At 36.6% G+C, this 26,068-nt stretch overlaps 1 protein-coding gene and 1 long non-coding RNA gene across 5 annotated transcripts in view; one reads left to right on the top strand and one right to left on the bottom strand.

Annotated features, from left to right (window-relative positions):
• The window catches only part of GLRB (glycine receptor beta), a 95,231-nt gene that overhangs the window by 9,136 nt on the left and 60,027 nt on the right, over positions 1-26,068 (top strand). Inside the window, exon 1 of one of the 4 annotated variants that reach the window (XM_045055741.1) lies at positions 24,250-24,267. The exons of 1 other annotated variant lie outside the window; for it this stretch is intronic. The gene's annotated coding sequence lies outside the window, so the exon portion shown is untranslated. Of the gene's footprint in view, positions 1-24,249; positions 24,268-25,514; positions 25,646-26,068 lie in introns of those variants that run through there. 2 more of the 4 variants (XM_006930801.5, XM_019828803.3) reach the window with 2 other exon arrangements.
• Positions 21,407-26,068, bottom strand: part of LOC123384899 — a 48,822-nt gene continuing 44,160 nt past the window's right edge. The window contains exon 4 of the long non-coding RNA XR_006596628.1: positions 21,407-22,353. This is a non-coding gene — a long non-coding RNA (uncharacterized LOC123384899). The remainder of the gene's footprint in view (positions 22,354-26,068) is intronic.

Here is a 26,068-nt window from a genome sequence, read left to right as displayed (position 1 = left end):
ATCCCAGCTTACTGGCATGCTGTTGTTTTGCCATCAGGTGAATTAATGATCTTCCCTTTCCAAATAATTTCCTAGGTTTTGAAACTGGCGTCCTCATTACTCTAGCTACTCAGGCATGAAACTTAAATGGAACCTTTCTTTCTCTTAGAATGATTTCCTCTATCTGTCATGTTCGTTGCATCTCCACTTACCGTCATTTTTAACTTTTTTCCTCAATAGTTTTCTAATTATTTGCCCTATTTTTTCTCTGGTCATTATTATTCATCTTATATATTGTTTCCATTTTCATCTTGTTAATATTATGTTCAAGACCCACAATGTCTTCTTTTTGCCTGATGGATCCTAGTGCAAACTCCTTACTTTGATTTTCAAGGGCCTCTCTAATTTGCATCCCAAACTTTATGTGAAACTACCCTCTAGTTTTAGAAAGGTTGATCTGCCCTTGCTCCTAAACTACTCTTGCCATTGTTTATGCTTAGACATGTTTATGTTTAGAATGACAACACCTTGGTTAATCTATGCAGGTCTCAGTCGTCCTTCATGATTCACCTCAAGTATTACCTTACCTTATGAAATTTTTAAAAATAATTAGAAGTTTCAGTTGAGAATAAGGTTAATATAAATTGATAGCATGTGCTGGCTATTTAATACTTAGTCTTGGACATTGATAGAAATACTATTTTTAGAAAGAAAAAAGTATTAATATCATGGTGGGTATGAATTCTGGTTGCCATCATTTGTGATGGTTAGAATTTCATGGGAATTTGTTAAGGAATCATGATCAGGATTTGCAGGAACATGAAAGTCTGTTGTTTGGTTGGTTGTACTGTGAGCTGTTTTCCTTGAAGAATAGAAGAGTAGTTACCTGCTATTTGAGGAGTTATTACACAAGATGAACTAGACTTCTTTTGCATGATGTCGACTTATAGAACCGAGATCAAAGAGAAACATAGAGGAAGACAAGTTCAATTTTAAAGGATATGATAGAACTGTCCAAAGAGAAAATGGATTTCTTTGGGTAGTTCTTTGTTGCTAATAAAATATGGCTTGGGTAGAGATACTACCCAAATCAAGCCTCACTGGGAAATTACAGAATTTAAAAGTTGTTCTCATCCCCAAGATTTCATGAGTCTATGACTAGAATTAATGTTAACTCCCTCTTCTTGAGTCTTTTTTGTTCATACTGCATGTTTTGATATTTGATTATATTTAATAATAATACTCTTTATATGGTATCTTTTATTTTCTTGTTGAACTATATATAGTATTAACTCTAACAAATATATGCATACACACACACACACACACACACACAGACACCCCTCATCTAATATGTATATATACATATATCTCAAGTGTTTACAATTTATGGTTAACACATAATGTTAACTCTAACCATATATAACAAATGTATACACAGACACGCTTTTATTTAGCATGCATAATGAGAATCTTATGCAAAGTATCTCAAAGTAGGCAGAATGTGAAAGTTTAATGTATATACATACATATACACACATATACTTAGTAATATATGTGAAGGTGTGTGTGTGTGTGTGTGTGTGTGTGTGTACACACACACATAGTATACACACACATACACAATTTTATATTCTGTCTACTTCAAAATTCTTTGCATAAGACCCCACTATGCCTGCCAAGTCAAATGGAATAAAATGGGTGACTATACAGAAATAATATAAATCAATCTTTTGATGGGTCAGTGGCTGACTGGGACTGGGATTAAAGGTAACACCTTTAAAGTTCCCTTTGTATGTCTGCTAAATCATGATGGTCAAGGCTTTGTAATATGGGAGAAAGAACACTCCTGTATCTCAGTTAAAACTGTTGCTGATTGGTTTTATGACTTTGAATAAGTCACTAATTTGGGGGGGGGTCTCTACTCATTTGTATAGGGAAAAGTTTGATTTCAGTAGTCTCCCAATTTCACTCATCCATCATTCATTTATGACAACTGTATCTTTTATGACTTAATCAAGTTTTATTTATCATTCTTTTGGTACCTTTATATTCAGGGTTAACTCCTTTTGTTTTTGTTCCTCTTTTGCTTTCAGATTAAAAACCAGCCAAACCTACCAACAGAAAAAGAATACACAAAATTCTGTTTCTTGACTAAGTTAATTACAAAGGGAGCTAAATTTCAGAGTTGACTTATTAAAATGTATGTATTTCATTGTATTCCAAAGTAGATTAATGTATGTAGAAGGTGAATTGTTTGCGTTATTAGCGTACCAATTTTTATACATTAAGGAATTTGACTTACAGAAATGTGCATTTTTTTTTCTTTTGGAGATACAGTAATATGGTAAAGCACAGAGTATATTTGCAGAGATCTTCTCTATTCTCATTGTGTTACTACCTGAAAGAGACAGAACACTGCTGTGTTCCACAAAGCAGAGAACTTTTTATAAAGGATTTCTTTTACCGTAGACATTTTATGGAAATTTACGCTTAGAATTCATGAGGCAAATTATTCAAATTTATGTACATACAAATAGCTCCTCTGAGACATGATGTAAATATGAAATAATATTTCTGGAGCTCTGATTGGAATAACAGCAAAACACTGATTAAATCACTAATAGAATATGTTGGTTAACTTGAAACATCTGACCTTTGTTGGTCCTCTTTTAGGAGAACAATAGTATGGATTCATGACTGTTCAGGGAAGTTTACTACCATGATTCCTGGGAATAACCTCATAGAAAATACCAATGTATTAATGAGTAGATGAGTAATGAGTGCCCTTTTGCATCAATATCTAGCTCTCCATTACACCATGGGCATGACTGACAAAATGGTCCAAATTCTTACTACAACACTTTTCAATATCGCCCAGAATTTTGTATTCATTTGACTATGATATTTTTGGCTTAATTCTTCAGATGTAGATGCTTTCAGTTATTCAGAATCTGTACTGATTTATTTTGTGTAGTGATCTAGTCTTGGCTGGGTCTTCACAATGTTTCCAATAATCCTTTTACTTGGCCCTTAGTGTCTCTGTTTTTCTCTCTCTCTAATAATTGTTTTATCCTTGAGCCTACCCCTTTGAGTCTTAGCATACAGTCTTAGTTTATTTCAAAGACAAACAAATAGAAGTAATTGGGTGGAAACTCTCCCAGTGCCTATCTTCACTCTAAAGCTACCTATACTACCCTTTCTTTTCTCCTTTCCATGTGACATAACAGGAAAAGGGACTTCCTTTTGTCCTATCTCCTCTACTCTCTTCTGAGACCTACCTCTATTGCCTTACCTCTGCTCTCCCGAGTTTTCAATTTGCTTTTCTTTCTTTGGCTTTTTTTCCCCCCTTAAGGGCTTACAAATATACTGAATTGTCTCTCAACTGAAAAAAAAAAAATATATGCAGTTTTTTTTTTTTTTAAGTTTATTTATTTTGAGAGAGAGAGAGAGTGCAAGCTAGGGAGCGGCAGAGAGAGAGGTAGAGAGAGAATCCCAAACAGGCTCCATGCTATCAATGCAGAGCCCAACTTGGGGCTTGATCCCACAAACCATGAGATCATGACCTGGGCTGAAACCAAGAGTCAGATGCTTAACTGACTGAGCCACCCAGGCCGCCCCTACTGTATAGTTTTTATTTTTGTTTTTGTTTTTTCCTTCCTAGTATAGTTTTTATATTCCTATTTCATTAACTTTGTTTTTTCCCTCTGTTCACTACCATGTATCTTAAATTAATAGCCTACAATGGTCTATACTTTCTCTGGGCTATTCATTATTTCTTTCCTTTCCTTGAATTTCTTGGAATTATGAAAGCCATACATTATTGTGGTAAGAAATGAAACAATGTGTACTACTTAATATTCTTAATGTTCACTACTCTGTTAATATTAACTCCTGTTACCATTGTACTTTTTGGTAAAGATATTTTATTCTTTTTAAGCAAGTCTATTGACTTTTGAGTCCTTCTATGACTTGATAAGGACTAATGATTGTCTTCTACATCCTGACTCAGTCTCCTACCCTAAGCATCCATCTTTTGGCTACTAGCACTTGACTCACTCTTGGAACTTTTTTCCTGATTTAACTGATTAGCCACTTTCACTAGCTATTCCTTTTTAGTGTATCCTGAAATACTGGGTTTTACCAGGTATTCATTCTTGGTCCTTTTAGCTTCTTTACTCATCAGTTTTTTTCCTGAGTAATTTCTACTTGTATCTGTGGTTATCCACACAACTTTATCTCTAGGTGTAACTACTCCTGTGGGTTCCCCATAATTATTTTCAACTTCCTGCTGGACCTCAGAGTTCATGTATCAAGCCGGCTCTACCATCTGCATTTCTCAACTTTGTACTCAGCCTTTCATGAAAAATGGCAGAAGCATCTTTCTTCCATGAGCTCTCTCCCTGATCATCTCATCAGTTACTTATCCCATTGATTCCTGTTTGGAAATGACTCTTATATCTGGCTGCTTCTCCCCATCCCTGCTATTATGGTCTTGGTCATTTTCTCATCATTTCATCTCGAATCTTTTATTGAAATCGCTTACCTAGTTGCCTGAACTCCAGCCTGCCTTCTCCACTTTAGTTCATACTGCACAGCAGTGGCTCTCCAACTGTTGGTCTTAGCACCCCTTTGCAATCTGAAGCATTTTGAAGGCCACAAAGAGCTTTGGTTTTTGTTAGTTATATGTACTGATATTGTCTTATAAATTGAGACAAATTTTTAAAATATTAATTAAATCACTTAACTATACTTATTACATCTTAACATAAGCAACTTAATTTTTATGAAAAGTAACTATATTTTCAAAAACAAACAAAAATAGTGGGAGGAGTGGCTGTTGTTTTACATTGTTGCATATCTCTTTCCTGCTGGCTTAATGGAAGAGAGCCAGATTCTCATTTTGGCTTTGTGGTATACTGTTTTGATTGGAGTAGGTAAAAAAAAGTATGACTTCACACAGACATGTAATTAGAAAAGGGAAGATTATTTTAATAGCCTTTTCATAGCTGTGAATATTCTTTTTTAATGCCATGCCAAAAGTTAACAAGTGATAATTTCTTAAAAGTTAATTGCGGTGTTAATTCTGAAATCAGATCAGTGAACATTTTGTTCTCTGTTGTACGAAAATCTGTTGGTTCCCCCCCCCTTTTTTTTTTTTTTTACACTTTCTTAGTTTTATTACTGTTCACATTTTTTTAGCGTCTTAAATTGTGTTTGGAACAATTTGATTTCTGGTTTTTTTTCTATTTTCATTGAGATGTAACTGGCCTATAACACTGTGTTAGTCCATGGTGTACAACATAATGATTTGGCATATGTAAGTAAGGTGAAATGCTCACCACAGTAAGTTTAGTTAATATCCAGCACATATTTATACAATTTTGTTTTTCTTGTGATGAGAATTTTTAAGATTTACTCTTTCAGCAACTTTCAAATATACAGCATAATATTGTTAACTATAGTTACAGTGAATGACTGTAACATAATTTTATAACATTCTCCATTGGCCATTAGGAAAATATTGGCTTGCTGGGTTTTGCAAATGTTGACACATTTCATTATACAATATCAAAACATCACATCTATCTAATGTCACTTCCAATCTCACTGGAAAGTCTGTTAAGTATTGGAAGGTATTGAAGCTCATGATGGTGAGTATTACCTTATCTAAAATTTACAATGTGTGAAAATTTACAATTATTGGCAGCAAATACTATGCTCTTTGCAGTTTTTCTCAAAGTTAACAAGCTCTCTTGATTCACTTTTGAAAAATTGCTTGCTAAGTAACTAAGACTAAATTACCATAGTTTTTCTGTGTTGTTCCATGAAAATGGTGTTCCATAAGAAGTGTCTGCTTTGGCTAGAACATCAGTGACCCAATTGCTGCTTTTGTGGCATCGGTGTAAATGTCAGTATAGTGAAACAAAGCAAATAATATTTTTAAAATTATTATTTTTATGAAAGTAATTTTGACTCCATGGACCACCAGAAAAGGTCTTGGGTACCTTCAGGTATTTGTGGACTGCACCTTGAAAACTACTGTTTTATAGTGTCAGCAGATCAGTGATGCTCAGTGTATATCCCATCATTTATTTCTCTGACTATGGCTGACCCTTTCTCTTTTCACTTCTATTCCACACCTCTAACATGCTCTTGGCATACTTAACTTGTCACTGACAAACATCCCTTTGTGCGCTGTTGTGCATACTATAACCACTGCCTTGACTCTGTCTTTGTCCTCTCCTTTTTTACCGGTTACCTGCCTCCTCCTCCTCCAGCCCCACCTCAAAAGCCACCTACCTACTCTACGAAAGCCCTATTCTATGTGTAATTAAATGATTGAAATTAATGCCATATTTAAAGTGAAATTAGTTGAATTAATAAAGAGGAAGAAGAATTAGATGTAAATTCTGGAGAAGAATTGGGCTCTGCTCTGTTACTAACTCGTGGTGTGTTCTCAGATAAGTCACTTTTCATTTTAATAACCCTGATCTGTAAAATGAAAGAATTAGCAATAAGATTTATGAATTTCTCACAGTTTGGGGAGAAAAGATTATTTGGGATTTTAACATGTGGAAACAATGTTGTCCTGAGTCTGAAGACCGTGGTTCTGTTCTAGAACAGATTAATACATTTGTGACCTTGAATAAGCAATTGTTTTGCCTCTCCAGTCCTCAATTTTCTTATCTGTAAATTGGAAATAATTATCTCTACCTATTTCACAGAGCTTCTCTGATAGTATAATTTGAAATTGTATATGAAAGTATTTTCTGAACTGTAAAAGTTCTACAAAGTGGATTACCTATATTTGTGTATTGTTGAAACCTTTTTTTTTTTAATTTTTTTTTTCAACGTTTGTTTATTTTTGGGACAGAGAGAGACAGAGCATGAACGGGGGAGGGGCAGAGAGAGAGGGAGACACAGAATCGGAAACAGGCTCCAGGCTCTGAGCCATCAGCCCAGAGCCTGACGCGGGGCTCGAACCCACGGACCGCGAGATCGTGACCTGGCTGAAGTCGGACGCTTAACCGACTGCGCCACCCAGGCGCCCCTGTTGAAACCTTTTTAAAGGTTCAAAGGAATTTTACGTATTTCATGTTATTCTTGGTCTCATTCTTCTATCATTACTTAAGGTAATTATTATAGGCAGGAAAACTAATCATGGAGAAAATATATGAGTAACTTTATTAGACATAGTTTTTTCATAGATTCAGAATGCTAAGATTTGGTTGAATACAACGTATGTGGCACACTCTCTCAACGTGAGGGCAGGTGCCATGTGCTTGACCTATGACCCTTTTTAATACAATGAATCTATATCGGAGGCAGCATCCTTCTCCCTTTACATGTGAAAATTTTGTGCTGTGGAGCATGTTTATATAGCTTTCTTAAGGTCATAAATTTAGTAGTATTCTTGTTATCTAATCCACATGGGTATTTTAGGACTTTTTTTTTCTTTTTTTGGTCATACAGCATCATAGTCCATTCCGTTTTTTTGGAAGATAAGAAAGCTGAGGTCACAGGAGGAAATGGCTTTCTTAAGGCACACCACAGGCTAGGAGCTGGAAGTAAAACTTAGGTCTTCTGATTCTGAGTGCAATTTGTTTTATGAGCCTTCTTTCCAGTTTGTATTTATCTAGATGTTATTTCCACCAATGAGAACTCATTTTTCTTGACCTTGATTTCACTTATCCTTTGTATGTTTTTACCACTTTCAAGTAACACATTAGGTTTGCTTGTGGGATTTTACTGAGATTTAAAACTCATCGATGTTTTATCTAAATAACAGAATGTCAGTTTCTGAGGACACAGTCTTACAATCTTCCTGTTCATTGATGTGGGTTCCACCATATAAAAAATAGTCATTCATTTGATTAATGGTGTTCAATTTGGATGTTGGTTACCAATAGAGTTTTTGTAAATAAGAAGTCATTCTAAGCTACTATTGTCAGGAAACAGTATCTGTGCACTCTTTTTTTCATACTGCCTATACTCATACAATAAGATCTACAAAGGCATAACTACAAAGGAAATGAAGTGTAAAACACACAGTTCTCCTCGACTCTGCTTTCAGGGGATAAAAAGCAATAGTCCAGTTCTTGAGAGATACAAAAGGGAATTATCTTTTAGTGACTATAACAAATTTGGATGCGTGTATTTATCCCCTTTCACATAGAATATTAGAGAATTTTAGTTTTAACTTACCAATAATTCCAGAATCACCTTTTAATTGCTTTATGCAATCTCTCTGTTTCTCTTTTCATGTGTGTGTGTGCGTGCATGTATGTATATACGTGTGTGTGTGTCTGTCCATGTGGGTGTACACATACATACACATATATTTAAACACAAAAGTTGTTGTTGTGTGTATTGTTTTACACGCTTTGAAGTCTAATATGCATATATAGAAATGCACTAATCATAAGTGTACCACTTAATTAGCTTTCACATTTCACCATGGAACCAGCACTCAGATCTAGAAATAGAACGTTACTCAAACGTGAGAAGCCACTTCATTCTTCTTCCAATTACTCACTGCCTTTTTGAAGATTAACATACAGTATGTTAAATTTGCCTATTTTTCAGCTGCATATAAATGGAATAATCCAGTAAATATCTTTAATGAGTGGCTTTTTTTTTTGTTTTATCTGTGAGATTCATCAACAGTGTTAAATGTCACAGTAGTTGTTACTGTCATTGCTGCATTGTATTCTGTCATATGAATCACTACACTTTATTCTCCTGTGAAGGCATTTGGGTTGTTTCCAAATGCACAGACACACACACCAATAAAGACTTTTATTGAGAACATAAAAAAAAAATGCTTTTGAAAATCATTAAGGAAAAGGCAGGCAACCTAATTGAAAATGACCAAAAGACTATAGCCAAGAGGTCAATAAGCATATTCATTGGTCACTAAGGAAATGCAGATTAAAATGACAATGGCATGCTATTACACATCCACTAGAATGGCTAAAAGTAAAAAAAAAAAAAAAGAAAAGAAAAAAGAAAATACCAAGTGTTAGTGAGAATGTGAGCTACAACTCTCATGTACTGCTGATGAAAGTATGGACTGGTACAAGACTTGGTGACTCATTTAGCAGCATCCAAGACCTGAAATTCATATCCTCTATCACCCAGCTAATCTGTTCCTAGGTATATACTCAGTGGAAATGTGTACATATGTGTACCAAAAGATATGTACAAGAATGTTCATAGAAGCATTGTTTGTAATTAATTACCAAAAATATAATTCATTTTTTAAAGTTTAGATGTGTTTCTTTGATTCAACATATTCAAAATTTTGGACTAATGCATTTGGCAATGCAGCAGGAATTAGAACGTTGATAGTACTAATATAGATTGGGTTGTCTAGAATAAGAATTATATGAAAAAAGGTAAAATAGACATTTGGAGCTACAGTTAAAGTATCCATAATAAAGATGGACTCCTGTAAGTAACTTCTGGAAATGTGCATCTTCTTGCTTATAAAAATTAGGTAGGTATAGTCAGTTCTGTCTTATCAATGGAAATGAAAAGAGTAGTCTTATAGGTAGCTTTAAAAAAGAAGGCACAGTCATTACAATTTTGAGTACATTATATGATTATATTCTGGGATTTCAAAATTATTATTATCTTTTTTAAGATTATTTTGAGAGAGGTAGAAGGACAGGAGAGGGAGAGAGAGAATTGCACTCAGGCTCTGTCTGCCAGCGTGGAGCCCGATGCCAGGCTCAATCCCAGGTTATGAGATCATGAGCTGAGCCAAAATCAAGAGTCAGACACCTAAACAACTGAGCCACCCGGGTGCTCTGAGATTTCACAATTCTTAATGCAAATTTTCAACTTAGAGCAAACAATCTCTTTCTGACACTTAACTGATATACTGCCTACTTCTTTTATGTTTTAAAAATGAGTCATTTAGTTTATTCAGTTACCCTTTATTGAGCATTTAATATGTACCAGGCCCTGATCTAGGTGCTTGGGCTATAGCTGTGACCAAAACAAAGTTCTTGCCCTCAGAAAGTTTGGTACTAGTGGGAGACAACATGGATATGTAGACATGAATTTTTAATATGGCAGGCGGTGAGGGGCACCTGGGTGGCTCAGTTGGTTGAGTGTCTGACTTCTGCTCAGGTCATGATCTCGCACTTCACGAGTTCAAGTCCCGCGTCAGACTCTGTGATGACAGCTCAGAGCCTGGAGTCTGCTTTGAATTCTGTGTCTCCCTGTCTCTCTCTGCCTCTCCCCCACTCATACTCTGTCTCTCTCAAAAACAAATAAACATTAAAAAAATAATATGGCAGATGGTGATCACGGCTATGGGGAAGATTAGAGTAGGAAAATTAAGGGGTGGGGGTTCCTATTTTATACATGCTGGTCAAAAATATCTTTCGGATAAGGTAAGATTTTAATAGGGAGCTGAAGTAAAGATGAAGCCATGGAGATCTCTAGGGGAACAATGATTCAAGGAGAAGGACACCAAATATCAAAGTCCTGAAGCAGGCTTTATGTATTTAAATGATGGTATGGAGACCAAGAGCAGAGTGAATGATGGGAAGAGTCAGAAAACATATAGGTCATTGTAAGGGTGATTCCCATGTTTTGGGCCTGAGAACAGAAAGCATGAAGGTTTTTGTTTGTTTATTTGTTTTAATATACTGAGAGGTCTATTAAAGACTACATTAGGAGTAGATCAGAGGTGAGGGGAAATCAAGAATTTGGTCTTGGTTGTCTTAATTTTGAGGTTTTCATTAGACTTCAATGGAGAAATGTCCAATAAGCTGTTGAATATAGCATCAGAAATTCTGGGAAATGGTGTAGTCTGGAGGTATAAATTTGTGAGTTGTAAATTAATGAAATGAATGAGGTCACTTAGAAACTGAGTTATTTAGGAAGGTAAAAACATCTGAGACATGACTGGGGATGAAGTTGAAGAAATGAGGAAGAACAGGCAAAGGAGAATGGAAAGGAGCAGCTAGTGAAGTAAGATTGGAATTAAGGTCATGTCTTTTTACTTAGAACTCAAGCCAAGAAAATCTTTTAAGGGAGGTGGTAATGATCAACAATGTCAAGTATTGTGGTTAGATCAAGAAGGTGAACACTGAGAATTGGTCATTGCATTTGACAACATCATTGACCTTGGTAAGACTTGTTTCTATAGATGGTTACAAAATCTTGCTACATTGGACTTAAAGGACATTAAGGGAAGAAATGGGGGTATTAAAATTCTTCTGAGGAATTTTGATGTAAAAAAGCACATTAGTAATGAGCTGTAGTCAGAGGGGATGCAGGGTCAAGAGAAAGGTTTTTACAGATGGGGGATAATAAAGCATATTTGTAAGGTGGTGGAAAGGTTCTGGTAGAAAGAGAACGTTTATGATGCAGGAGAGAGGGGGCAGTTGCTGGAGTGATTTCGCAATGGCAGAAACACAGAGAAGTGGAAAATGTAACCTTCAGTAGCTTTTTTTATCTCTTTTTCCAGCTTTTGTATGAGGTTCACAATGATAGAGGAAAATTAGATAAGCAGTTGTTTTGGTTAAAAAATCGTATTACATTGGAAAATATAAAAGGGACTTAATCTGGTATCGACATATATTGCACCTGATAACCTTGCCACTTATTCTGCACTAGGACACAGATACCAAAATAAAATCTTTGGATAGATAGCAGAACATCAACTGTATTTCTGTTAAGTCTCCTTTGTATTACCCTACAGGATCTGTACAACCTGTGCAGGTTTTAATTGACTGATACCCCTGTGCCATGCAGCAGATAACTGCTTATGGTTCATTGTTCTCTCTCTATGGGTTCCAGAAGATTAGAGTACAGAGCTTTAGATTGTTTTCTTTCCATATATGTACTTGCTTGTTCGCGTTTGAAGTTCCATTTCTAAGCCATAGTGCACAAATTACCTTTCAATAGTGTGTGAAATTTTAGAGAAAAACCCACCTGAACAGGAATATTTTTGAGATAAATGTTTTTATTTTTTTTTAATTCTTCCTTTAGAAATGACCAGTTGTTGATTCAACTATTAATTAGGGCAAAGAACTTTTATTTAATTAGAAAGCCAAGTTATAAAAATTCTAGTTGATAATGTTCATAATTCTTAAATCTTAGCTCATGTGAAAATTCTTAAATTTCTACTTCAAAAAGTCTGCCTATCTGTATTAATTCACCTTCTGTATTGGAAAGTCTTTTATCCTTATATTACATCCTGCCAGAATCCAAAATATAGAAATGATAATTGATTATTTGATATTAAGGAACATTTTAAGTACTTCTATTTAATGTTAAGTAAATATTAATATTTACTTCATTAATTATATAAATAATCTATAATTACCCACATTTTCTGTTAGAAAGGACCACTAAGAGCAGTTAAAAGTTAGCTTAGTATATCAGGAAGTTGGAATAGCATTCTTTCTGACTCAGTTTTTGGCTGAGGCTCCAAAGGCCAAGAACAAAACAATAGGTGCCACGAACCCCCACATACCAAAGTTGGGAAAGAGACCTCTTATGCAGTCATGCAAAAAAGGTGCTGAAAACTGGCTTTGTGACCTTTACTCAGCATCTACCTCAATGGCCTTAAAGGGTTAAGATTGAAGAGAGCATATAGAAATACTTTGGAGGAGATTCTTTGGAGCCCAGTGACATTTTCCATACTCCCTGCCATGGAATTGGGAGGAAAATGTTTTTCCTTATTCTCAGTGCTACTGAGAGGCGGAACCATGTCTGTCCCCTGTAGTTTGGGGGATTCATAGTAGACTGGTATCTGACTCACACTGGAGAAGTCATCAGTCATGGCTGCAGGTATTGGCTAGAGGCTGTAGAACAGAGAGAAGAGTGCTACCATGATATGGAGATTTGCTTTCTGTGTGTCAGGAAAAAGAATACTTGGGCATTCACTATGACTCCGATGTTGGTCACATGAGAGAGAATAGGAGTAGACAATGACAGGGTGAGAGCAAAGTAAGTAAGAAAGTGCCGGTTTGATGTTTAAAACAAAGGAAATATGGGGAGCCTGGGTGGCTCAGTTGGTTAAGTGTCTGACTCTTGATTTCAGCTCAGGTCATGATCTCATGGTTTGTGAGTTCAGGCCCCACATCGGGCTCTGCACTGGCAGTGTGGAGCCTGCTTGGGATTCTCTCTTTCTCTCTGCCCCACCTCTGCGTGCTTGCTCGCTCGCTCTCTCTCTCTCAAAATAAATAAATAAACTAAAAAATAATAATAATAAAAAAACAAAGAAAGGAAATTCGCCCAAAAGGGGCTGGGAAGATGATGGAACCCCAGTAGTGTGCCTGTGAGGTGTGGACTGCAGAATACCTGGGGTGAAGTGGCCAGCTGAAAAAAAGCCATAGCCATTTCATGGTGATTGAACTTTGAAGTTCTCGAAGAGAGGATTTTGGGAAACCCACAAAAATGCTGTAAACTAACAAGGCAGGAAGACAGAACAAAACCTAGTCATGCCTGCAGCCCCTTTCTGAGGGAGACTTGAGGAGGAGAGGGAGGTGTTGTCATTTCTGAATCAAGCTCTGAAGTTTTATCATTACCAGGGACTGGGCATCTGAAATATAAAAGTGACAATTTTAGTGGGACTGAAAGTGCCGGTGGAGACTTTTTATTATCAGAGAATGACTGAAAATATTATGAGACCTGTTGAAAATTTCCTTCAAGTGCAGTGGAATGCTGGCTCACATCCAAGTTTGGATGGATGTTGGGGAGAAAACAGAATTTTATTTTTTTATTTTTTTTATAATTGAGTCCTCCAGATTCTAGCTCATTCAATAAAGAGTCACATTCGTTTCCAAACAGTGGTTGATAAGGACAAAAAAAAGGCTTATCTTTCATTATCCAGATGCTACCACATACTGCAAGGAAGTAGTTCATCTCACCTAATGACACTCATACTTGTTGCCTTTGTATCTTGTCATGGGATTTTTGTTGGGGACACTTATCATTGTTCAGACATGTGTGCCTGCGGATATTTTAATGAAGATATAATTCATAAGAGATGGTTTTCTTGTCTCTATATCACAAGTAATCTTACACCTTAGAAATGCTGCAAAGAGAAGTTGCAAAGAGCAGTTACAGCAGAAACAGAATCAACTGTGTTGGCTTTTCAGCAAGCAGTTCATTCAGCTCATTGGGTTTCCGGACAGTAGCAAAAGCCCCTTTCTCCAAAGGCTCTGCAGTGTCTCTTGGAGCTCTGTGCTCTAAATGGTGTTGAGGCTTAATATTTTATTTCAATTCCTGATTTCTGCTCTGACTTCTCTTGACTTAATGTCCTGTTTTTAAATTTTGGTTTGTGGTAGCAAGAAAACTACTTCCTTTCACTAGCCCAGTACCATAATTTTCTAGAGAGCAGTAAAATTAGAATATCGTTTTGGAAAATAAGATGCCTGAATTTACAGTATGCATATATGCAAGAAATCAGAATATTCTACATATTCGCTTAAACCAAACCACAATACTGATAAATTTCACTTGCTTTGGACTCCATTTTTTTTTTTTTTCTGACTGGGTTGTCTTATTTTGTAACAGATTCCTTTTGCTTTGCTTATAATACAAAATAGGTTACTGTGAATTGATACATAACACGATGTATAACGTACTATTCTAAGCTCTTTACTTAAATTGTCTAATATTGAAAACAGGTCTTTTACGAAAACAGGATTTTCTAGAATAATTAGGCTCTCTGCCTCAGTTAGCTCATCTGTGAACAGGGATAATAATCCTGGAAAATCACTTCACTCAACATCATATCTGTGAGATTTCACCCATGTTGTTGTTATAGCGATAGCTCTTTCTTCCTCATTGCTGTGTTGTATTTAATTGTCTTGAATATACTGCAGTATATTTGTCCACTTTATGTCAAATGGAAAACAAATCCATACTTAGGCAAGATTTTATTGGGAAGGACTGTTGCACTAGAGGGACACTCTGACTTTAAGACCGATAAGCATCTGAAAGGTCAGGCAGAAGGAACTTCTCTTTTATAGGAGTGAATGTGGCCAGAAGGAGCCAGTTGTTGAAGACTGCAGTGAGCAGGTGGCAAAATTGGACAGTTTTTCTTTGCTGTGAGCCAGTTCTTGGAGGAGTCCATTAAGGAGGTTTTGTTCTGCGTTCCAAGTGATTGCTTTTAATCTTAGGGGCTAGAGAAAACTGAGGAACCCGTGGGAGGAGAGAAGCCTAAGCCACATTTGGTCAGGTGAAGTTGCCAGGTCTCCGATTCAGATTGGTCAGTGGTGACAAACAGTTCAGGTACTCATTTAGTAGACAAAAAAGGGGAGTTTAGAGAGTTTCTGGTCTTGTCATAGGTAAACAAGGGGTTAACCGTGAGTCTTACTTAGGTCACCTGGGGACAAACTCTTTGAGGTAAAGTGCTTCCCAGAATGCTGGGAATGATGGAGGTATTTCTTAACATCTCAGTGTTCCAGGAGTTCAGGTAAAGTTCGAATATTACTATCACTACTATTGATGAATATTCATAATGCTTCCAGTTTAGGGTCATTATTATTTGGGTTCATTAAAAGTGTTATGGACATTTTTATACATGCATTTGGGTAGACATAAGCATACACCTAAGAATGAAATTTCTGTATCATAGGGTATATGAATATTGAACTTTAGGAGATATGGACAGTTTTCCAGTTATTCTCCATCATTAATGTATGAGGGTTCCAGCCACTCCACATTCATGTCCAAAGTTGATATTATTAGCAATCCCTTGAATTTTAGCCATCTTGTGTAGGTATAATGATACCACAGTGTAATTTTAATTTGTATTTCCCTGATGATTAATCTCATTGAGCACCTTTTCATATATTGGACTTCTAGCTATCTCTTTTGCAAAGTGTTGTTTCAAGTATTTTCCCACTTAAAAAATTTGTTTTCTTTTTCTTATTGGTATGTAGTTCTTCATGCATTCTAGATAGGATTCTTTGTCACATACATGTACTACAGATCTCTTCTCCAATCTTTGTTATGCATTTTCACTTTCTCAATGGTGTCTTTTGATGAATTGAAGTGCTTATTTTGAATAAGCTCTGATTTATTAGTTATTGTTAATGCTTTTATGGTTTTTTAAGTCTTTCTTTAGCCCAAGGTCATGAAGATAATCTATTTTTTTTTTCTGAGAGCTTTATTGTTTTATGTTTCACATTTAACTGTGTAATCCACTTCAGTTTAACTCTTGTATATGATGTAGGGTAGGGTCAAGACTCATTTTTAAAATAGGCATATCCAGTTAATAAACACATTTATTTACTTATTTACTTTTAATATTTTTAAAGTTTATTTATTTATTTTGAGAGGCAGAGAGAATGTGTGAGCAGGGAGGGGCAGAGAGAGAAAGGGCGAGGGAGAAAGAGAATCCCAAGCAGGCTCCATGTTGCCAGTGCAGAGCCCAATGCAGGGCTCAATTTCACAAACTGTGAGATCATGACCTGAGCTGAGATCAAGAGTTGGATGCTTAACCGACTAAGCTACCCAGGTACCCCAGTGCAGCACACTGATTGAAGAGGCCATCCTTTCTCTGATTTCCAAATAATAGCTGTGCAAATAGTTCAATAATAAGCTATTTGACTCAGTTTTTTAAAAAAGCAGACTAATTTTTGCCTTTTTTTCCTACATCAAATTGAGCAGTAACTCATGCAAAACTTATTTTATGTATAAACACAGTATAGATTTTTTTTTTAGAGGTTGTCACTAGAAATTGTATTTTTTTTCCATTTTATTGTGGTAATAACACTTACTATACCATGTAACCTCCTTAACAGATTTTCATGTACAATACAATATTATTAGGTATAGGCACAATATTGTACAGCAGATCTCTAGAACTCATTCATCTTGCATAACTGAAATTTTACCTCTTTTTTTTTTTTTTTAAATGTTTATTTGTTTTTGAGAGAGAGACAGAGTGTGAGCCAGGGAGGGGTAGAGAGAGAGACACACAGAATCCGAAGTAGGCTCCAGGCTCTGAGCTGTCAGCACAGAGCCTGACGCGGGGCCCAAACCCACAAACTGTGAGATCATGACCTGAGCTGACTGAGCTACCCAGGCACCCCAGAAATTTTACCTCTTGATTAGCCACTTCTCATTTCTTCTCACTCTAGCCAACTGTCATTTTCTTCTTTGCTTCTCTGAGTTTGACTACCTTAGAGACCTTATAGAAGTGGAATCAGGCAGTACTTATGTTTTTGACTGGCTCATTTCACTTAGCATAATGTCCTCAGTGTTCACCCTTGCTGCATGTTGCAGGATTTTCTTTTTTAAGGCTTGATAGTCCTTGATTGTATGTATATACCGCATTTTTCAATGTGCTCATCTGTCAGTGGGCATCTGTCAGGTTACTTCTATATTGTGGCACTGTGAATGCAGTGAGAGCTGGGTTTCCAGCCCACTCACAGCAAAGTGGGGGGCAGAGCTGTGGTGAGTGCCGCTTGATCAAACAGCTGCTTTGTTCTCTCTATTCCCCGGGGGGGACTACCACGTGTGTGCTGGATCCCATCGTTGCCCCAGATGGTGAGATAGGAGTTGGTTCCTAAGGTAGACTCAGAAAAGCTGGTATATTGGATGTGAGGTCTCTTTCCCTCCTCAGGAAGAAGCAGGAGCTAAGGACATCTCTGGATGGCATTGCACTGTGCTGTATTGTGCTAAGGTGGAGATTATGGCGAGAGGGTGTCTCCACTTTTCCTGCTACTTTCATTACACATGCTTGGGTGTAGAGCAAGCTTTTAGATTTCTGACAAAAAGAATTGATTTGGGTTTTGCTGTTCATTTGGTATGTTCAAGAGGGGAAGGAGGGTCCAGAGCTTCCTGTCCCTTGCTGAAGTCTCTCCTAGTCAAAAAGTTTTCAATGGGTATTCTCCCTTACTTCATTTCCTACCTTACCGCTCACTACTCTGCCCACTCCAGTCAGGCTTCTGTCTCTCTCAGCTGAAAAACGGCTCTCCCTTTTGCTAAATGCCATGAGGATATTTTCTGTCCTCACCTTAACCTCTCAGCGGTATTTGGTCCCGTTATCCAACCCTTCCATAAAATTTACCCTTTCTCCTTAATTTCTGCTGTCACCACACACTTCTTGGATTTCTTCCTTCTTCTTGGGTAGTTGATTCTTTGTCTTAATTGTTGGCTTATCTTCCTCCATCTGCTCATTAAATGGTGGAGTTCCTCAGGTTTTAATTCCATGTTCTTCTCTTCTAACAAGTGATTCATCTGACCATTAGAATCATCTGAGGAGCTTTTAAAATCCTGATGCTTGGACTTCACCCCAAACTAATTAAACCTGGGGTGAGACTAGGCAGCAGTAGTTTGCAGAGTTTCTCAGGTGAATTCCGTGCACAACAAAGCTGAGAATCACTAGACAAATCCATGTGGACCTCAGTATTAAAGTTTATTTATTTTGAGAGAGAGAGAGAGAGAGAGAGAGAGAGAGAGAGAGAGAGAGAGAGAGACCGAGCATGTGCATGTGTATTGGAGTGGGGGAGGGGCATAGAGGGAGTGAGAATCCCAAGTGGGTTCCATGCTGTCAGTAAGAGTCAAATGCACGGCTCTCGATCCCAAGAACCGTGAGATCATGGGAACTGAAATCAAAAGTCGGGCAGTAACCACCTGAGCCACCCAGTGTCCCAAGAACCCACAATTTTAAATACTACTTTTGCATCAGAATAACCAACATTTGTGTTTCATTCTTAAGTGCATAGCCAGCATATGGCACCATGCATGGTATATAGCAAATGCTCAAAAACTTTGTTAAATGAATTTAGTAATGATTAAAATGCATGTAAGGAGAAATTTAGCATGCAGACAGTTGAATGATGGTTAAGTTTTCGTTGTTCTTTGAGGAGTTTTATTATTTAGTTGATGGTGTGGGTTGAGTTCTCTCTAAGACGGACTGTGAGATGAAGATTTACATGCAGAAAGAGATTGCTTTTGGAACACTTCTAGGGAATGAGGAAGTGGGTTTAAGCACAGGAATAATGCCTTTGCAATTGAGGCATCAGGATGCTCCAGGGAGCTCTGAAGCTTGGATGGCTTGCAGAGATGTCTATCAGTAGGAAGGGACCTTGAATGCTTTTGTGTCCCCATATCAAAGTCTTTGAGTGTGGGTTGCCTCCAGGGCAAGGCTGAAGGAAGGCTATTCTGGAAGTGACCTGGCTCAGAGCCTTAGGCAGCCAGCATTCCTGGCAGCAGCCTCAATTCTGAAGGGGTGATCTGGGGGATGGGGCACCACAGCATCCGCTGCAAGTGGAACCAGATTATCAATTGAATGGGATTTTACAGACACCTGATTTTGACCTTTGATTTAAAGGTGAGTATACTGAGGCTCAGAGAGGGATTTGCCCAATATTATGTAGTAATCTTCCAGTCTGTCTGCGTCTAGAATGCTAGTCTCTTGGCTCTTTGACAAGTGTCTCTTCAATTATAACCACACGTAACTTGATCATGTGTGCGTGAGTGCTGGACTTATCTTCTCACCATTTCTGTGAGGCCAGAAGGGAAACATTTTATATTTATGTTCTGTATGGAGAACTGAGAAAAGGTAAGCACTGTAGCAGTTGCAGTTGGTGTTGGAGTCAGAGGTATTACTCGGGATTTGTATCTGCTGTAATGCTCTGTGGGTGGAAGGTAATTGCACGGTGAATGTTTTGAGGCGTAAGTTTGACTCCTTATGTCATGAGGTTTGTATCAAATTAGTAAACCAATAAGAAGTAGTGAGAATATATAATGTTTTACACTGTCTGAGAAACGTAACACGTAAATAGATCTTTGTAGTGTTCATAGGATGAGTAACCTCATGTGATATGAAGTTAAAAAAGACCGTAGAGATTGGGAGATTGCTGGTATCCCAAAACCAGAATCTCTACACATAGATGTTTCTACTTTGTGAAAAATGTTTTTCTTTGGGCCATGGGTGATGTAATTCCATGATTGTAGGTAGACAAGATTTGAAAATGTTTCCACAAGATCCAACAGTTCCTTAAGCCCAATTGAGGGATAAATAAAATGAATGCTGTGAAACACTGTTCTTAATTATGATTCTTGGCCTGTAATAACACAGTAGACTTTGCCACACACATGCACATATGCCCATAAACACATTCTTTTCAAATAAATATAAACTAATTAAACTCAACTAATCCTGTAAAAGGTATCACTCACTATATTCATAAACCTTCTGTTCACAGTTTAATCTGTGAAAACTGGAAAATAAATATAGAAGCTGTCAAGAGAGGTAATAATAAGTTATACTGTAATTAGGAAAATGCAAAATAAATAAAAATATAATAACCTCGGATTCATACACAACTATTGACTTAATTTATTACCTGAATATATAAAGTGTTGCTCTGTCTTTGTATGTCTATCTATCTGATTATCTAGAAGAGACTCAGAGAGGGATTTGCCCAATATTATGTGGTAATCTTCCAGTCTGTCTGGGTCTAAAATGCTAGTCTCTTGGCTCTTGGACAAGTCCTCTGTGCTCTGCCTATTAATCTCCTTCTCACTCGCAGTCCCTATCACCTACTGATCTTTTTACTGTTCCATAGTTTTGCCTTTTTCCATAATGTCACAAGTTTAAAATCATCATACAGTGCCTTTTCGTATCGTCTTTCATTTAGTAATATGCGTTTCTGGTAACTCCATATCTTTCCATGGTTTGATAGAGCAAATAATTTAATGCTAAATAATATTCCATTATCTGGATGTACCACAACTTATTTATCCACTCATATACTAAGGGACATCTTGGTTGCTTCCAAGTTTGGCAATTATGAATAAAGCTGTTATAAACATTTGTGTGCATGGTTTTATTTGTGTGTGTGTGTGTGTGTGCCTGTGTGTGTGTGTGTGTGTGTGTGTGTGTGTGTGTGTGTGTGTGTAGACATTAAGTTTTTATATCCTTTGGGTAAATACCAAGGAGTGAGATTGCTGGATTGTGTAGTAAGAGTAAGTTTAATTTTTGAAGAAACTGCCACACTCATTGTCTTTCTAAGTGGCTGCACCATTTTGCATTCCCACCAGAAATGTGTCAGAGTTCCTACTGTTCCTGTTTGTCCATATCTTCATTTGCATTTGGTGCTGTCTGTGTTGGAGACTTTGGCCATTCTAATAGGTATAGATGGTATTTCATTATTTCAATTTGCATTTGCCTGATGATGTATGATGTGGAACCTCTTTCCATATGCTTATTTGCCATCTGTCGATCTTTGGTGTGGTATCTGTTAAGGCCCTTGGCCTTCTGCTCTTCCCCGCCCCACCCCCCCCCCAATAAACTTTTTATTTTAGAACAGCTTTAGATTTATAGAAAATTTGCCAAAGTTTCTCCTATCATTAACATTTTATGTTAGTATAATACATTTTTTTTTATAATTAAAGAACCAATACTGATACACTATTATTAACTAAAGTCCATGCTTTATTCAGACTTCCTTGGTTTTTACCCAATGTTCTTTTTCTGTTCCAGGATCCCATTCAGCATAGTAAATGTAGTCTTTATGTGTCCTTAGGCTCCTGTTGGCTGTGACAGTTTCTAAGACCTTCCTTTTTTTACATGACCATGATGGTTTTGAGGAGTCCTAGTCAAGTATTTTATAAAATGTCACTTTACTGCCATTTGTCTGATATTTTTCTCATGGTTGGATTGGAGTTATGTGTTTTGGTGGGGGAAGACCACAGGATTCATTGCCATTCTCATCACATTTTATTAAGGGTACATAAAGTTGACATGACTTTTCACTGTAGAGGTTAACCTTGATCCTCTGGTTGAGATAGTATTTGTCAGGTTTCTCTGCTGTAAAGTAACTCTTTTCCCCCTTCCTATATGTACTCTTTGGAAGGAAGTCATCATGCACAGCTCACACTGAGAAATGCAGAGCTCTCTTCTACCCTGAAAATAAAGGGTCTATTTGGAATTACAGTTATTTGGAATTCTGCATGGGAGAATTGTCTGTTCTCTTCCATTTGTTTATTTATTTAATCATTTGTGCATGTCTTTATGGACTCACAGATTTTTATTTTATACTTTGGGATATAATCCAATATGACTTTATTTTATTGCTCAAATCATTCAAATTTGGCTCTTGGGAGACCTTTCTGTTGGCTTTGTGTCTCTTTGATACACTCTTATCATCTTTTTTTTTTTTTTTTTTTGAGCTTACTTGCAGTCACTACATGATATCTAATTTGTTTTTTAATCTTCTCTTTTCCTCCCATTTTAGATGAGAATACCAACATCTGTTTCCACAAAAGAGGGTTTCTACCACCTGAGGTGTTCAGGTCCACGATCCCTCAGCATTGTAAACTTTGCATTTTTTCAGGGAAGAACATAGCTTTTACCAGATTCTCAGTGTTGTCCATAACCTAAAAAAGAGGTAAAGAATCGCTGCTGTAAAGAGGAGAAATAATACAACCTACACATTTTACATACCTTCCTCTTTGCTTACTGCTTTGTGCTTGCTTGCCTCAGTTCATGTGAGGCTCAAAGCTTTGTGGCTCCCACACCCAGATTACTCATGCTGGCATGTGCCATACTACTTCAAAGTCTGAAAGGAATTTTGACCATTGTTGTTGCATTTATAACTCTATAAAAACAAAATCATCCGTTTGGACTCCCTCCTGGTTGGAGGGAGGATATTCAGATAATATGCTCAAACACACCGGTTTTGAAATGGAGCTGTGCAGTATGATCACTAAAGGGTCATGTAAAAATAAGAATGCTCTTCAGTTAATGGAAAACTGAGTTTCCCCTTTGGAAAGAAATTTCTGGATTTTTCCCTTCGTGCTGGAAAACATTACATCATCCAGCTATACAGCCTGATGCATTCCTTGCATAACTTCACATATTAGTAATGACATCGGTTCAAGTTTAGGCAAGTGAACAAAAGAAGACTGGTTGTAAAAAGGCTTTTGATATAAAACATTATTTTCTCTAGTCATTTGATCACTTTGCCTGAGTAAAGTAAGTTATTTTCTTAAATTAGTATCGTATTTCTATGCAGTAAATCCTCTTTTGTAGTAATAACAGAATTGTTGATAGATTTCTTGAAATAAAACAAAATGGCATAGTCAAATAGATAAAATATTGTACTGAGATTCAGAATATAAAGACTAACAATGAAACGTGAATTAAGTATGTGCCCTAATTAAATGCATTTAACTCTTCTTATTCTTGCTTATTTTGTGTACATACTAGTCACTATACCAAATTGCAAAATTATGTAAAGTGCAGGCATAATTTGAAAATATGCAAATTATTTCAACTCTTTGGCAGAAAGTGGTATAGCTTCTAGACTCTTAAAGTATATTTTAATGTGTAGAGATGACTTTAATGTTATTTAGTATTGATTGAGCTAAACAAGTGATTTCTACTGTTTTCAGGTAGGAAAACCCCTGAATGCATGCATGTGAATATAAACTACATGGGATTTCACTTAAGTTTTAAAACATCTTTGAATTTCTAATGTAAATAAAGGTGAACTACTGAACTATTGAATAAATATTCATATCAGATTAACTACAGCAGAGTCTTGAAAATATATATTGATACAAATAAGAATGAAAGAAAAGAGCTGTAATATATTTGATATATTCCTTTTTATAATTTCAAGAGATTTTTGTTAGTGACATTGATTTTTTTATTGTTAATAAATAAGAATTTTTGTTGTTTTTGTTGTTTCTTTTTAGCTGTGGAAAGAAATAAAAACATTTAGAGATGGCTGGAGGGAAGAGTGGTGCTGATAAGTTATGGAAAGAGCAAATACAGATTTTTCAGGACTAATGATTTTAAAAATTAGTAAGACTAATGAGTAGAACCTGATATATATATATATATATATATATATATATATACACACACATACATATATGCATACGTATATACGCATATATACGTATGCATATATGTATGTGTATATATATATATACACATATATATATATACACATATATATATATATCAGGATTTTCTCTTTCCACAGAAAAAGAGCTCTCTGGGGGGTTAAGAATCTCTCCTATTTCATCAAAGGAGCATTTGTGATTATTAAATGAAAGAATGTAATGGACATGACAGTTGATTCCTCAATGTCTATTTCATTCCAGACTACTGATCTGAGCCAATAGTGATTGTTTCTTTCTCCTTGCCAGTGATTGGTTCAGCAGTGGCCAATGCTGGGAAGCTTCTGAGGAAAACAAAAACATAAAACCACAGAACCACAAAAACTAACCTTCATCCTAAGAGGACATCTCAGGAGGAAATGCTCTTCATCTGCAAGTGATGTGTGTACTGCTATTGCGACTCCTGCTGCTGCCTGCTACTCCTATAGCGCATGCAGGCATCTTGAGGCCGAGGTCAATTTAGAAGCACTGGTGGATGGGAAGTGCTTGAGACAGTGTGTATTTCATACTATGCAAGCACTATAGGGAATTACAAAAATCTGGAAGCCATGATTCCCTCAAGAATCGTACTGTCTACATTCAGTCCAGTTAGTAATACACACACACATGCGTGCGCGTGCACGAAAAAAAAGCTACAAAATGATTGCCAAACAGTATATCTATGTTTGTGTTCATTAGAGTAAGCTGGGATGATTAAGGCAAGATTTTAGATAGGCAACCTTAAAGGACAGGCTGGATTTAGATGAGGACAATGAGAAGAGGAAGTTACAGTACTCTAGAAAGGAGGATTTATTCTGAACCAGTGAAGGGGGGAAGGATAAAATTTGGTTACAAGGGCTAGGAAGTGAGTTTGACACAAGCTTACAGCTGAATGGGAGGAAAGACTTTTCCCTCTATCGTCGATAGCTAGGTCTATGAAATAATGGGCATATTATTAGCAGGAGTAAAGGTATACAAATTATTAATTTTTAATTTTACATGCATCAGGGGCACCAGAGCAAAAACCCAAGTGAATACCCAGAGTGTGATGAGATTTGAGAGCTGATATTATGTCTTGATAGGGGAGAATACGTGCCTCGTAAAGGGGGAGTACGGGAATTTTAGGAAAGATGAATTGGCCCCCAGAAGAATAGATGGGAGATATGACAGTTTGTGACCAAGTTTTTTGAGTGTCCTCTTCTGTGATAAGATTCAATCTTCTTTAGTTGATGAAACTCCCAGGGAAGGGATTTAGGACAATAAATTCTGTTTGGAGGATCTGTCTGTAGGCAGATGGGAGTTCAGAGAGAGACTCCCCTGCATTTGCTCTTTTTCAAGTGGCTTTAGCTCCAGATAATCCATCTGCCAAAGAGACATCTTCCACAGCTGGAAGGAAAAATCGGGCTGGAAATTTCTCTACTACTAAAATTAGTATTCATTGTTTTTATGGTGTCTGGTCATTTCATTGCCTAGAATGAATGTACCTGTAAAGGAATTTACATCAAGAGACACAATAATGCAGTCTTTAATTGATCCGGTAGAAGTGTATTTTGTAATCAGTTCTGTTTTCCTCCCCTGAATGAGAAACCTTGTAGATGGGTTTGAACACTAATTTGCATCCTAATATCCAATTTTCCCACATACCCTCATTCTCTTTAGAATTTTCAATCTTTTGATAAGGGATGACAACTGGCTCTAGGGAGATTACAGTTTCACCTGCAGTGAAATGGAAAATCCCATTACCAGTCCCCAAGTCCCAACAGCTGTGATATTAGAACTGGTAAGACCATGAGAAGCAATTTTAAAAATCTATATAGTCTTTTGCACCTTTAGCTGTTTTAACTAATTGGTTATCAATTTTTTCTTTAATATTTTGGACTCTGATATCTACTTGAAAAGGTTTTCTGTATCAATTTGTAGTATTTTCTGATTTTTATAAACTTCTTAATATCAGTCACATCACACCTCTACTGGTTCTTATCAGCAGATTGTATGATAATTAACTCAGAACAGAACTGACTGGTAGGTAAGAGCTGGGATTTCAAAACAAAGCCATTACTTCTAAGTTTTTTTCACATAAATTAATATCATTTGTGAAATTAATAGTTTCACCATATCAATACAGAATAGAGTAGACTGCTAGGTATTCCAAGTATAATGAAAACTTCTTTGTAATTGTAATGGATTTTTTTTTTGTATTGGG

Source organism: Felis catus, chromosome B1, assembly GCF_018350175.1.
Source record: "Felis catus isolate Fca126 chromosome B1, F.catus_Fca126_mat1.0, whole genome shotgun sequence".
In the NCBI taxonomy this organism is placed as follows: Eukaryota; Metazoa; Chordata; class Mammalia; order Carnivora; family Felidae; genus Felis; species Felis catus.
This window is presented reverse-complemented; position numbering and strand designations above follow the sequence as displayed.